General features: G+C 34.6%; 1 protein-coding gene across 1 annotated transcript in view; it reads left to right on the top strand.

Annotated features, from left to right (window-relative positions):
• ZNF521 (zinc finger protein 521) overlaps nucleotides 1-13,022 on the top strand; it is a 294,787-nt gene that overhangs the window by 30,418 nt on the left and 251,347 nt on the right. Inside the window, exon 3 of the mRNA XM_015822169.1 lies at nucleotides 7,521-7,700. The gene's annotated coding sequence lies outside the window, so the exon portion shown is untranslated. The remainder of the gene's footprint in view (nucleotides 1-7,520; nucleotides 7,701-13,022) is intronic.

Raw genomic sequence — 13,022 nt, 5'->3', positions numbered from 1 at the left:
GGTCAGTGGTGGCGAACCTATGGCACGGGTGCCAGAGGCGGCACTCAGAGCCCTCTCTGTGGGCACGTGCACCGTCGCCCAATCCTCAGCCTTCAGCTGGGTTTTATAAAACCTTTTCACTTTAGGCCTCCGCCGCCGTGTGCAAAAAAAAAAAAGGTTCAGTCAATCGGTCAATTTCAACTTCTCGCAGAAAAAAAAAGTTCTTGCAAAGTTGGAATTGATTGAACTTTTTAGTCCCACCCAGTCTGCCGTTACTACCGCAGCCAAGCCCACCCAATGGGCCACACCCACCCGGCACCCTACGATGCATAAGTGGGTTTTGGGTTGCAGTTTGGGCACTCGGTCTCTAAAAGGTTCGCCATCACTGTTCTAGGTGAAGAAGGCTGATAGATCAGACTGGATGATCCTTTGATAAAGTGATTTGGAATTATGCAATTTTTAATGTAACTAATTCATGATTTTCCACTCTCAATAAAGTTAGATTCACGTCCAGATTTTTGGAATGTTGTATATGTTATATTTACCTACAGTAGCAGTCCAGTACAGCAGATTAGTTGTTTAAATAAATTCTTTTTTTTTAACCTGATGTTTTTGGATATTTATATAACTGATAGGAGAAATGAATTTTTATTTGAAAGAAAACAGGAATTTGTACAATTATTGTGAGGGTAGGAACATATTTTCCAATGTGTTTGTCTTGTCAGTTTTTAAATATCTATAGTAAGTGATATCACTCCATGTTGCTATTTAGTTTTAGGTAATTTGCATTAAAATATAATTGACTGTTTGACATGTAATCTAAGATTGGCTTAGCTGTCAGAAAAAGCTATACTGCACAATACAAACGCACACTCACTAATTCATGCTATCTTTCTGATATTAAAGTATTTTGGCCTTATTTATTTCAGGTTTAATATTTAATATTTAAATATTTAATATTTTAATATTTAATATTTAAGTGCTATTAGAAACACCCAGATGGGATGAGTGAAACGTCCTTCCAGATCTTTGGAAATTATCACAGTTTATTATTTATTTCTTATATTTATATCTATATCTCTTATCATTTATATCTATATCATCTGTATCTGTCTGTCTGTCTACACACACACACACACACACACACACACACACACACACACACACACACACACACACAAATTTGTGCAGGAAAAATATGCCAGGCCTGAATAATTTTAAATTTATGGGACAAATTTATTTCTGAAGATGGTAGTGAATTGCAAGGATGAATTGGTCAAAGTTCAGCATGCAACAACTTTGTGAACTACCCCTTTGTTTTTGCTACATTCTTACCACAACACACATAGATACTAATTTCTCTACAAGATGTACCTTTCAGTCAGCTAATTATGCAAGCAACGTTCAGCTAATGCATACAAACATATTCCGGTCTCCCTCTCTTCTGCCTTCAAAAGAATGTAACAAATTGTTTTATGGTCCACTGGTTCTATCACAGTTTTTATACCATTCCAAGGTTAATTATCTTCCTCCTTGAAATAATATTACTTCTGCTAATAAAATATGTGCCTTTCCTAAGCTGTTCCTAGGTGTGTAGTTCTTACTATATTCCTCAAAGAGTTAATCAAGGGCTTCAGCTATAGCTTAGCTGGCAACTTCTCACAGATTGGACAACCCTGACCTTTTTTTTTTTTTTGGTCATCTTGGAGTATTTTCTTTCTCTTTGTGTCTGCACTGTACAGACAGATCTCTTTCTGTATAGTCTTGCTCTCTGTGATGTTGAATGATTACGGAATCATTGGGAAAAAATTTTCAGCATCTCCAAACTGCCTAATTCCACCTTTGGTTCTTAACTACTTTCCTTTTCTCCCCTTTTTAGTCCAGCCCAAGCTTTCTGTCTCTCCTTAGTCATTTCCTCTGCTATAAACGTTCTGCCAGCTTCTTAGCCATTTTAATGTTGCTTTCAAGTAAGAGAGACTATGTATGTGAGAACAGTATACAGTAAGTGCAGTTAGTGTATCTGGGAGACAGTATGGCAGAGAGCTATCTTCTGTATTCTGCCACAGAAATATTTCAATTAAAATTATTGATATATTCATATATCCTGATTGATCGATAACTTTGAATCAGTGTCAATCCTGGCAATTGACTGCACTTGTGTCTCAGCTATTTTTTTAGCTGTACAAGTATTCTTTGACTTACAACAGTTCATTTAGTGATCATTGGAAGTTACAACAACACCAGAAAAAGTGACTTATGACCATTTTTCACACTTATGACCTTTGCAGAATCCCCGTGGGCATGTGATCAAAATTCAAACACTTGGCAACTGACATGTATTTATGACTGTTGCAGTGTCCCAGGGTCACCTTTTGTGACCTTCTGACAAGCAAAGTCAATGGGGAAGCCAGATTTACTTAACAACCATGCTATTAACAACTGCAGTGATGCACTTAATAAATATGGCAAAAAAGGTCATAAAATGGAGCAAAATTCACTTAAACTTTCTTACTTAGCAACAGAAACGTTGGGGTCAATTGTGGTCACAAGTCAAGGACTACTTTTATGTTTGAAAGTGGTTTGTCTTCTCACTAGGGTTGAGAGAGAGTGACTGGCTCAAAGTCACGAAGCAGACTTTATGATTAAGGCAAGAGTAAAACTCAGAGTCTTCCAGCTGATTCAAATTTGATTGTTTTGAAGACAAATAAGAATAAGAAGTTCTCTACATACGGTCTGAAGTTTTTCAAGTAATACTTGGTATCAGGGCTCTGGCTGTTTCCATTAAATGTGCTTTTTATGGAGTACCAAGTTATAAATGTAGTGCAGCTACGGCATATTAATCTTACTGCAGAGATTTAATGAGGCAGTTGTTTTGCAATGGACACTGTTGGGAGCAGACAACGATAGAGTTTTACTTCACTGCTAAACTGCAGAAATATTCCTTTCCTGGTCATAATTATAACCACATGATCTCTTAGTTTTCCTTTCTTTTGCCAGCACTTTTCCATGCAGAAGTGGCTTGGAAGGAGGTCCATTAAAATGCAGTCAAATGGACTGGAAACTGGGCTTTTTTCCTGGTTAGCGTGACATTTTAGGCTCTTGCTCAGCTACGGATCTATGCTTCATGGAGAAAAATATTTAAGATGACTTTTCAAGCATACATATTGTCTGCTGGGATGGCTGTTAGATAGCCATTACTTAAATTTAAATTTTATTTTTGTATAGGTTATTAAAAGTAAGTGTTCTAAGACTAGAGAAGGATTTCTGCCTTTAAGGTTGACCTTAAACCAATCTCTTACTGGAAGTTAATTGGTGTTCTTAGGTTTATTGCTTCTAATTTTTTTAAGCATTTGTATTTTTCATTATCCTCCAAATTGAGGTTTCATTGGATCAAGTTACAGCAATAATATCTCTTGTGAGGAGAAAGAAGAGGGAGAGAAAGTCAATGGGCACAAAAAGCTATGGGAAAATATACTATTTTTAAAATTTCTATTATTTATATAAATAGCCAACATAAAAAAACACTAGCAGTTTATTTATATACTATATCAATAGGCAGAATTTATTTCACAGCTCTTTTTTTGCTGCAGCATGTCATATTGGTAGATAAACAATGCTGAAATAATTGTTAATATTAAGTATGATTTCCAAGTGTCAGTCTGGTTTGCTCATCTAGTCCATTCTGATTGAGGCTTTAAGCTTTTAAGAATTTACAATTCTTAGCAATTGTAAAGTAGCAAATCTACAGGTAGAAGTAGAAAGATTATCTCTTTGTGAGTAAATGTTTTGGATTTGTTAGTTTGGTTCACTCATGCAAGCTTTACAAATAACTCTGTTTTAGAAAGGTGAATATTTTATATCTAGGTTGGCGCTTGTCTATTGAAGATTAAATTTCTCTGGTAAATCTGTTATTTAGAGCCACTGACTGTAAGGAAAAGTTATTAGTCTACTTAAAACACTTTAAGGAGAGTATGTATTTAGAAAAGTTTAAGTGTTTAGAAGTGGTGATATGAGAGGTAAAGAGTATGTGAAAGATAACTTAGATAAATGGGTCATCAGAACATATATGCAAATCCATCCCTAATTGAAAAGTAATTTCAAAGAAAATCATTTTTCTCATTTACGTATATCACATTTGAAATATCATAAAACTGGAGCTGGATTTTTATAATGCCTGTCTTAATAAAAAGTAGCTGAGAACTAAGAAAAAGAATGTGTTCAGTTTTGTATGCAAACATGTTAGACCTGGAAATTAGATGTAGAATTCCTATTTTGAAGTTCATCATTCATCAAAAAATTCTCATACCTATGAGCAATTGGCAATATATAGTCATTTTCATAAGAACTACTCTAAAACTATTCTAAAATACTGGAAGATACTAATGTAGAGTTGATAGGATAACATTTGCCCCAAACATATTTGAAGCGAATTGATTTGGCACTTCATACTTCTAGTTAAAGTCTAAAGCAGTGATGGCGAACCTTTTAGAGACCGAGTGCCCAAACTGCAAACCAAAACCCACTTATGCATCATCGGGTGCTGGGTGGGCGTGGCCCATTGGGTGGGTGTGGCCCATGGGTGGGTATGGCTGCCATGGTAACAGCAGACTAGGTGGGACTAAAATGTTCAATCAATCAATTCCAACTTTGCAAGATCTTTTTTTTTCCGTGAGAAGTTGAAATTGACTGATTGATTGAACCTTTTTTTTTTGTACAGGGCGGCAGAGGCCTAAAGCGAAAAGGTTTTTATAAAACCCAGCTGAAGGCCTAGGACTGGAGTGATGGCGCGCGTGCCCACAGAGAGGGCTCTGAGTGCCGCCTCTGGCACCCGTGCCATAGGTTCGCCACCACTGGTCTAAAGTATAAGTTGATGCCAGCTAGATGTGTGCAAAAGGTTTTGATTTCAATATGTCCTGTATAAGTTTGAAACAGTTGTTTTACAGTCCATATGAACCATTTCACTGATATTCAAAACTCTTATATGAGTCTATAACTCTGATTTCAGTATCCATGATTTTATAGTAAGAGTACCTTTTCAGAGAAAAAAGTAGGAATGGAAAATATATTCATCAAGAGAAGGCAGAAGCTGCCACAATTCATTACACAGGGGCTGTGACTGAACCCAGTCTCATGGGTTTGTCGCTTTAAGAATTGACCTAAAAACTAACATAGCATTTTGCTAGAACATACATTCTAAAGTAACGGCAGAAGGAACTAAGTTGCCTGACTCCTGTCCCAGCAGATTTAAATCTGTGAATGCATAAATAGATGTAACTGCTTTTCTCACCAATGACTTTTATTATATAATTTGAAAAAAAAATCTGCTAATAGATAGATCTGTCCTGATTGTCCTAAGCAAGGAAGATTTCATATTCTAAACTCTCTGCATGTATACTCATGTCTGTTATATTATTGGATTCTTGTTAAGGGTCAGCATTCATGAATAGTAAGAGCTGAGTATACTTGCATCCCATTCTCCCTTCACTTAAAGTCACTTTAAAACAAATAGCTTTGTAAACTTTATGTGCAGCATTTAAATAGTCATGTTAAAATTCAGATTGAGTGCCCATGTTTGCCTGAGTCAGTTTTATGAGATGAATTTGGGAATTTCAGCTGAATATCTAATAGTATGTGGTGCTTTCCAACAAATGTTTAATGATTCTGGGTCAGTTTGCAACAGTTAAAGATAATTATTTCATTTCCTTTGCCACTTATAATCTAGTAGTATTTTTAACTGCTAGACTTAGGTAGATGCAAATGCTGGAAATGCACTTACAAGAAAATTTGGCAGTTTTGTTAGCATATGTGACCTTAAAGCAACATAAGATATAAAGATTTTTCAGATAAAGAGCTAGTTGCAGAAATTATGCTAAAGTAAGATTTTTTTATTTATTTGCATCCTGCCTTTATTATTTTTACAAATAACTCAAGGGGGCATCTATATCTTTTGCTCTTTCTCTGTTATATTTTTTTGAATGAGTTAATAGAGTTATATCCAGTTTTTAAATCAGGAGTCTAATGTGAGCTAGGTAAAGTTCTATTTTTTCCTTCGCCAACTCTCTGTGACATACATACATTGGAATCAAAATCAACAGTGACCTTTAGAGATGAGTAGAGATTTGAATCTAGATCTCTCCACTTCAAGTCCAACATGCTAACACACTTAGGTCCTTGAAGGGAAATATTCCACTGCAGTATCCAAGCATATTTTATATAAGTTGTTTGATTGCATTTGTATCTTTTAAGTATTTTTCAATAGTTTTCAATGACATTTTATTCAATTCATTCATTCATTCATTTATTCAATTTATTCATTCATTCAATTTCTATAGTTACCCAACTCAACCAAGTGACTCTGGGTGGTTTACAATTCTAAAATTTGTTTGTTTTTTTTTCGCTTTTATTCTCTTTTATGTATTTATACTTGGAATAATAAATAGTAATGTTAATGTCTTGCTTAGAGTTTTAGAGATTTCTAGTTATGCTTTAAATGACACAATCCCCCCAGTTCTACAAAATAATATTAAACTTCACATTTTGTTACAATTATTTACTGATATTTTATTCTTTTATCCACTACTTTTCATTTTTCTTTCTTTTCTCTCTTTATAGTTATTATTTTTGTTTAAAATGTTTTAAGGAGGAAAAACAGAAATAGGATAAAAATGCTCTTTCCTATGTTATGTTTTTAGAAACAAATTAATTTAAAACAAAGTTTTAAATAGTTGACTTTTCACTAGTTATTTACCAAACTGAAGTAGTATTGGATGATGCTTAGATTTCCTTTATACAAGGAATTTGTCACAATCAGTTTCTGTACATTATATTTTGAACTAAACTCATCCTTTCTATTCCTGAATTATAGCTAGATTATCTGCTGGATCTTTATTTCACCTCTTACTATATTTATTAAGACAAATAATGATGCAAAATGGCCTCTAGAGCAAATTATTCTTTGCAGATTAGTGCATCCTTATTTAATTAGTAGATGGGTTAAATCATTCTAGAATAAAGCATTGATTTTTAATTTTAATTTTATATGGCAATAAAAGCTGATCATTTGGCTTTTTCTTAATATCAGTTTCATTCTCATGGCAGCAAGTTAGTTCTAGCATTAAAAAAGTTAAAACCTGGCTTTTATTCCCTGGAACTTTTTTTTAAAAAACTCTTTTTCATTAGATTGTGCTGCATTGTAGAAGGGATTTATTCTTTTAAATTATTCAAGTGATGAAAAGCCCCCAATAGTTGCATTAAAGTTGACAAAATTAACTGTGACAAATGGAAGCATTCCTTTTGCAGAAGGGAATGCTATTTGGGAAGAAAAGTAATTGAGAATGGAAAGGATAGATGCTTCCTCTGTTTATTGAGCTGTAAATTCTAGCATAATGTTCATGTTCTGCAGCCTCAAGCCAGAAGTATTTTTGTACCTGTTGAATATCTTGAACAACAACAATAATACAAGAAATCCACCCAAAGTCCAATTTTTTAAACAGGATTGTTTCTTCCAAAACCTTGGAGTCATAATCTTCATTTTCTTTCAGATCTAAACTGTAAACTAGAAGACAGGACAGACGATGGAGAGTTGATAGATTGTAAGAAAAGACCGGAAGAAGGGGAGGAATTAGAGGAAGAAGCTGTGCACAGCTGTGACAGCTGCCTCCAGGTGTTCGAGTCATTGAGTGACATCACAGAGCACAAGATTAATCAATGTCAACTGGCAGGTAAACAATACTTCTCATTTTATTTGCTTACACGGTTTGGTTTCTGATTTTAGGTTTCTTCTACAATGATGCTTCTCTCAATTCTTTCCTATTTCCATCCATTATTATTTTATTTTAAAAAATGCACTTCAGAAAGGCTCAAGTAAACATTCTCAGGCAGAGTTGAATGGGTTGAATCTTGACTGTTTTTCTAGCCTACTCCAGCTTCGGTCCTGTAATTTAATAAACTCTTTACTGAGAAAATGGCATAGAATGCTTCTATTTTTACAAATTTGAACTTAGTACAGCTGCATTTAGAGGCGGTGTGGTGGCTCAGCAGTTCTGGGCTTGTTGACTGGAAAGCCAGCAGCACAGGTTTGAGACCCAAGCACTACGCAACAGGATGAGCTCCCATCCTCTCCCCAGCTCCTGCCAAAGAAAGCATGCAAATGCGAGTAGATAAATAGGTACCACTTCAGTGGGAAGGTAACAGCACTCCATAATGTCATGCTAGGCACATGACCACGGAAATGTCTTTCATTGGCTCAATGGCCTTGAAACGAAGATGAGCACCGCCCCGTAAAGTCGGTAATGATTAACAGAGTACAATCCTCAGGGACTCCTTTTCATGTTTAAAAATATGGATTCATGAGAGGATCTTGCTCCTCATTAGAAAGAAATGGTCATTGATGTTTCATTTTTTTAACTTGTGTGAATTCTAAACAAGTATATTTTGACAGAGTTTCTTAGTAATATTAATATGAGAAGTGATTAGAAATCATTTGACTAAGCTATTATAGGCATTTTGATCATGAGACTTATGCTTTAATATGCTTTTCCCTTAACACTTTTATGTTTAGATATCTGGGAAAATAATGAAGATATTTGCATGCATACACACACACACACACACACACACAAACATAAACACACACACACACACCAAAGCAAAAAGAAAAGTATTGGGCATTTCCTGGAAAAAAAGGATGTGAGAAATTCAGGTGTCTCGGCATCAACTTGATGCTGTCATTCAGTTAAATAAGCATCAACTTGATGCAGTCATTCAGTTAAATAAAATAGGTCCTTACACAAATGACTTTATTTTTTTCATTTACTTGTAAAAGAAGTTCAGATCTGACTAAGCTACTGAATATTGATCAAAGATGACACATTTAACTCTATCTTCAGTAATACATTATTATCTTGGAATGAACTATATGTGATCATTGGTTTACCAGATCATATATAGCATCTACAAAATAGCCCAATAAAAAGTATAATCATGAGCATGAAAAGTATCATTATTCAAAATTCTTGGCAACACAGCATCCACATTTAGTTCCTAATATTTTCAGTTAAAAAGAGATCTTTAGTCAGGGAAAATATTCTGCAAAATGCTTTAGGTCCAAATAGGATAGACTAAATAAGGCTAGATGAACCAGTGGTGTGGCCCCATAATAGTTAGAATAGGAAACTATTTAAGTATTGAAATATCTTTGCCAAAAAGGAGTTAATGACAGCATATTACTTTTCTGTTGTATTTGTGTTGCTTTTTGTTCTGTTAATATTTGAAACAAAGTGGTGTACACCACACCTTCCTTTTCATTTCAGCATTTTGAAACAACCATCAATTTATTTAGCCAATTCTCATTTGTTCCTGGCAAGATGTTGATATCTGTGGGTAGCTTTTTAACATCTCTCCTTCATTGTTACAGTGTTTTGTTAATGCCTTCCAATCAGTCATTTTGTTTGTCTTCCTAGACCACAAAGAGATGACTGCATTCGTTTGTTGTTGTTTTTCTGACAAAACCTTTGTAATCCCATAATGTATGTCGCCTGAAGTTGGGTGTTCAGTTGAGTGACTGCTAGCAGGGGAAGTGAAGCAAAAGGAGAAATTCCTAGAGCAGTACTCCTTAGATACTTTACCCCAGGTCATGCTTGAGGGCAGAACTTGCCATACTAAATGAGGATTAAAATGGTTCTGCCACTTCAGTAAACGTTTTCAAAGGCAGGGACTGACTCCCCTAAAAATCCTGTGGTCTTGGTGTTTGAAAAAAATACTTACGCTGATGGGTAATTAAAATAATTGAAAATAAACCGGAGGATTTAATTAAGCCTTCCTTACTAAAGGCTTACTCTTCAGAAACTCTTATTTCTGAAATAATATAAACTAAGAAAGACTATATTTGTTTTAAGGTAGAATACAATTACCTTGGTATGTTTTCTAAGTTAGGTTTTAAAGATTCTGTGCCTATTTTTACCTACTGGCAAATTTTGTATGAAATCAGTAATGTAAATACAGAACTATGATATTTATTGCAAAAATGATCTGCCCCTGTGTTCTGGAGGATAGTTTAAGTGTATGTCAAGCCTAGTTGGAAGATGCAAGAAGCAAAGTTGTAGGTGCATGAACACACTGCTGTGTACAATTTATATGGTTGTTTTCCCAATGAACAGTAAAAGAGGGAATGAATCTTTAGATCTGGAAGCTGAGATTGTGCACTTAATACAACATTTCTGTACAGACCTCTTGAGAATAAATATCATGGAATCTTACGTGAATGACAATCAAATAATCATCACAGAAAACTGCTTGAATTAGGTATACGTGTCTATCATGCCACAGTTAAATAAAAAACATAATATATATTGATAATGTATTACTTAACATTGGTTTTGTGACATGTGGAGAGATGGCCATCTTTTCCCAATAAGTAAACTTTATTTAGTTTGAAACGTTATATAGATTTAGGATAAATGCTTTCCAGCATTTGTTAAGTTCTAATTCAAATTTATACAAAAATGAATCAGAATGATTTACTGTCTCCTGATCTTGTGGATTTTGGAGGGATGAAAGGAGTGTTCGCACAAAGGCAGTGGGACAGATAGTCTTGTTGTTCATATCTGATTCTGAATGAGCATTCCCTGGTGAAACATTACCACCGGAAGCCCTTGAAGACTTTTTTACTGGCCCAAACTCCCTTCAGAGTTATCTAAGAGATAAAATTTCATCTTAGAGTAGTATCCCTCAGAGGAAGATATTTAGGCTAATAGACATGCTAGGATACCCAATGCATTACTTTTAGGAAGTGTTCTTCTACAGGTAGTCCTCAATTTACAACCACAACTGAATCCAAAATTTCTGTTCTAAGCGTGACAGTTGTTAAGTGAGTTTTGCCCCATTTTATGACCTTTCTTGCCACAGTTGTTAAGTGAATAATGGCTTCCTCATTGATTTTGCTTGTCAGAAGGTTGCAAAAGGTGATCACATGACCCTGGGACACTACAACTGTCAAATATGAACCAGTTGCCAGGCATCCAAATTTAGATCACATGATCATGTTGATGCTGCTATGTTCGTAAGTGTGAAAAAAGGTCATAAGTCACTTTTTTCAGCACTGTTGTAACTTTGAATGGTCACTAAACGAATGGTTGTAAGTCAAGGACTACCTGGATTAGCCTCACTGACAAGTTACAAATGACTGTTCTTGGCCAGGCTTGATCCAAGTTGCTTTTCTTGATTCTACCCCAGTATAAACTTGCTAACATAAAAGCAAATTTTAATGAAGTAGACCGGACTTCTGTACAGTTGTACCTGAGATGTGTTTATATATGCATACATATTTTATTTATATAAAAGATATCAGATGAGAATAGTTTTCTAAATTTCATCAACTTTTCCCTTTTGAAAATTCTTGAGAATTCTAGAATGCTATAAAAATATTTTTTGAACTTAAATGTTAATACCTCTGAAACATTCCCATAAAGTGTAGCCATACATTATTCTGTTGTGGTCCAGGTTAAGGCAAGGCCTACATGCTTTGCACAACCCAGTCAAATACTTGTCTAAGAAAGTTATTTTTTTGCAGAATATGTTCACTGCACATAAAAAAAGAAACAAGGATCAGATCTCTGCCAAGATAATCCAAACTGTATGCCAAGAAAAGCTGAATCTAGCAACCTGTATGAATGATGTAATATTTTTTTTACTTCTAGAGCTGATACAAAAGTACTTCTCTTTACTCCCAGGGCTAACTCTTTTAGGCATTTCTCTATCTTGTGAGTTATTATCAAGCACTGAGCACAGTTTTGGGACAATAACTTCAGTCTAAAGGCTTGGAAGGTTTTTTTGTTTGTTTTTTTAAATTGTACTTTAAAGAAATTTGGTACTGTAACTATTCCAAAAATTATACTGAAAATACTGCTGACTATTTTCAGTGTTTATATCGATTCAAATTTCATAGATTCTACCAACAAAAATATGTGGTTAAAACATTGAAAAATACAGTTATTTGATGTGCATGGATGCCCCTTGAATTCAAATTAGAAGGTAAAGAATTAATGCAGCACAATAATGGGCAGTAATCATATTAACTGTATTTAATCAATTTGTTTTTCTTTTAGTATAACCTGAAATCAAATCAATATTTTTTTTGTCCAGTTGCTTTTGGAAGTGTCATTCAAAGGCCAAACATAGCTTTTAAAGTCGCATAGCGTAGTATGCAAAATAGTTCTGAAAACTAGAACTCATGTGGAGTCACGAAGTAATATTAACATGCAGTCATACAAATATATTAAGAAGGAACTGCTGAAGGTGATACTGCTGAGAGTTTTCAATAAACTTATACTGCAATTCCAAAATGGCTGATGATTGCAAAAAAACTTTGTTTAAAGGACTTTCTGTTTTTAATTCTTTATTTGGATTGAAAGGTCACCATACCTAGTAGGGGATGTCACGTGGGAATAGTGTAAATGTAACGGAGATCTCTGACCTGTTAATAAGCACCAGAAAGGAGATAGGTATCACTCCACAATGTGCCCTAGGGGTCCTTTCCTTTTAAACTTCAAGCAGTGTAGCTGGAACTGCTCAACTTTTTATTTCTTTCAGTTTTACCTTCAGGGGAAAATTGATCGATTTGGAGATGATTATTCCATAATCTCTGAATCTTTCTTTCTCCACATTGCACTGGGAATGTATTGAAGTTTAAAAGGTGGTATATTACCTGTGAGCATTGTACACTGAGCCCAAAGAATGTATGGGGACAAAAGTCATCTTTAAACAAACTGGTAGCAAACATATTTTGAAGTATAATACTAATATTTTATACTGAAAATGTATCTTCAGTATGAAAAACTTGTTATGATTTAAACATCCTTCTGATAATTTATATTATAATGTTATGAGATAATGGCATGACTTACAATATTAAAACCTGAACTGTGAATATTCCAGAAATGTGAAATAATTCTTTGGTGCCAATAGTGAGATATCTAATATTGCATAAACTGATGGACTCCTGCTTCTCGGGACCCGAGTGCCATGCTAAGGGGTGAGCTCCCATT

This window comes from Protobothrops mucrosquamatus, unplaced genomic scaffold (genome assembly GCF_001527695.2).
Source record: "Protobothrops mucrosquamatus isolate PMUCROS unplaced genomic scaffold, P.Mucros_1.0 scaffold_11, whole genome shotgun sequence".
Taxonomy (NCBI): Eukaryota; Metazoa; Chordata; class Lepidosauria; order Squamata; family Viperidae; genus Protobothrops; species Protobothrops mucrosquamatus.
This window is presented reverse-complemented; position numbering and strand designations above follow the sequence as displayed.